Below are 2,844 nucleotides of genomic sequence, written 5' to 3'. Positions count from 1 at the left end.
GAAATAATTTCAGCAAATTATTAGCGAAATTTACTTAAACGCGTTAGATCCAAGAATGACATGGATATTTTATGTGATTTGAGATTAAGTTGAGCAGACCCAAATATAGGAGCACAAATTTTGATTATAACTGACACCTAGGCGGCATCAAACATTGGTTAAATGGTAATGTAATACTTATGTTGTTTTAATGTGCCTTTCAGGGAGGAGGCAATCAGGAAATTCGAACCTTGTAACCGGATCGGCCTCTCCCTTACCCTGTGACTACGGCTCCCCTCCTTCTTGAATATTGTATTTTCCCTATCCATCTTGTCACCTTTAATAAAGATGTCCAAAGCAAATCAACCAGACTTGTCTAGGAACGCTAGGAATTGGGAAGCGGAGACCGAGGAGCCTCGCTCCACAGTAAAATGAACTGGTCGACTCCCTTAGTACGGAGAAAATAAGGTTTTTGCAACTTTTCTTCCAACTTCCAACAGTAACTTGTAATATGGATGCGGATTTTACCATTAAATGCTTATATGCATCCCATAAAATGTCAATTTGACTGAGAGAACGAATGTGATTCCTGTATGTCAGTATTTCAAACTAAAGTTGGCACGATTCTAAAGGCATAAGAGCAAGCTTCCCATCAAATTTACCAGAGATCAATTGTAGAAATTGCGTTGGCAGGATGCATGTGGAGAAAGTGATATAAAAAGTGACTTTGATGATAAACCACACACAGACGGATAACATCAAGAATAATAATAAAATTACAAGTCGTTGGTAAAGACTAACAAGCCAGGAAAACTTTGATCAGTATTAAAAGTGAGTGATGAGGTAGAGGGAAGTCTTGAATTAAGTTAAGCAACCGGCACTCATGCCCTGCAGCAAACTACCAATTTGTTCTTCTTTTATGTGCTATACTTTAAAAAAGCATTGTGGAGAGAGAACTGCTTCTCCACTAAACAAGTGGCTGAGGATACGATTTACATTCCATATTTCGTTGCTAATTTACTCATTACTCTATTTTGAAATGACAGGATACCAAGCCATTACTAAAAATCTGTGCTTTGTGAGTGGGCGCGTGAAAACCAGTCACCATCTACGGCTAAGATCTGGCCAGTCAAGGGGATACATGTGGAGAGTACACAAGAAGGCGCTTTTTGGAGAAGCAAGCTTAACTAATGTATGAGAAGAAGATCATCTCTCTTTGGGGTCTTTTAAAAAACCTTTTATGCAAGGCCTCATTCCGTGAGATGATTGGCATATCATGATGATTTAAATGAGGTGGAGGGACAGAGGCTGGCTATTTGTCATCTCGGCTATCAGCTATTCCTGTCAGCAGCAACAGGCACACACATGAGAAAGGGAGTAAACAGTTGGAGAATGAGGGGAGTGAGATGGAGACGGAAGCGACTGAAGGCGGATGGATGTTTTGGCCCTTAGTTGCAAAGTATATTTAATCTTGGCCTTGTTAAACTTGCCTCTAGTTGGCATTGGCCTAGAATCCGTGTGGTTAAATGATGCTTGTTTCATTAAATAATAGCTTACATCTAATTTTGTACAACTAAGCAGTCGACTTTAACAAGACTGAAGGAATTAATTGGTGGGGGCTTTGAATGCATCTACCCATCCACTTGTTTGCAACTAATGGCTAACGTCTGTCTCAGCGTTTAAGGTCACACAAAATTCCAGCATACTGTGTTCTAGGTTAGATTATGCAACACAACAAACCGTTTTGCATTCACTAGTACCTTATTGCACCGTTACATCTCAGCTTGGCAAAGCGTAGGCTAAGAGACATTCTTTCCAAGTTTTCTTTGTTTTCTCCTTAAGCCTAATTTGAATCGTCGATCGGCATTACTTCCATCATTCGCACCCAACAGACTTTGCCAGTTTTGGCTCAATAGTATCTTTACGTTCTGAGAAATACGTGATTTCGCTAAAGCCTAATTTTGCAACACTTTAGACACGAAATCTACTTTGCTTTATTAAGTAGCACGTTGGTGGAATGGCAGGGTCGTGTATGCCCTAAAGCTGTCGCCTTTTCACTGCGAAAATATCTGCATATGAGCCCAGTAAATAGGGAAATTAGAAGCTGCTTATGTGGACCTATATTTGAAAATACCTTTGCATGCTTTCGCCGCACCTCGACATACCCACGGGTTGCATGGTAGCTGAACAATTTTTTCTGTGTAACAGAAGGGAGGTTGAAATGCAGTATGTGCTGCTCTTTTTGATGCATGTATGCTGTATTTCCCAATGACATCTAAGTTACTAGGTGACCACACATTTCCAGACTAAATAGCAATACAACAGACTGCAAATAACGCTTTTAAGTAAGAGTTCTAGAAGACTTTTTATTTTTTCCAGAACACGCATATTGGGAATTGGGAATTTCAAACCTTTTCATAATTTGTTACATCCAAATTTACCAAGAACAGACGATGACATGTGCCTGAGTATGACTAATGCTGACTCAAAGGTGAACACTTTTTTAACTCTACCTTTAAGGAACGTTTAGGAATGTACTACTTTGACGAATTGTTTAACAATTGGTTTTGGTTTGCGTAGACTGGAAGTTCCAGCATTTTACTTTTGTTGAGAAACATGACCTGAGAGACGTGTCAACAGCCTCTTCTGCCTTTCTACACATTAACAATACGTGTTTTGCCCTAGAATTTTGTCATCGTTGGAATTTGAGAAAGTCTTGGGGAGGTACAATGTTGCTTAGTGCATTATTTAACATAACATCAGGCAGAGGGTTAGTCATACCACCTGCAAAACTTTGTCAAACAACTAAATGTTTTTTAACGAAGATTAAATCAAGGATTGCCGACAGCGATTTGGTTCTCGTTG

Source organism: Echinococcus granulosus (genome assembly GCF_000524195.1).
Source record: "Echinococcus granulosus chromosome Unknown EG_S00165, whole genome shotgun sequence".
Taxonomy (NCBI): Eukaryota; Metazoa; Platyhelminthes; class Cestoda; order Cyclophyllidea; family Taeniidae; genus Echinococcus; species Echinococcus granulosus.
The sequence above is the reverse complement of the archived record's forward strand: the minus strand, read 5'-3'. Positions refer to the sequence as shown.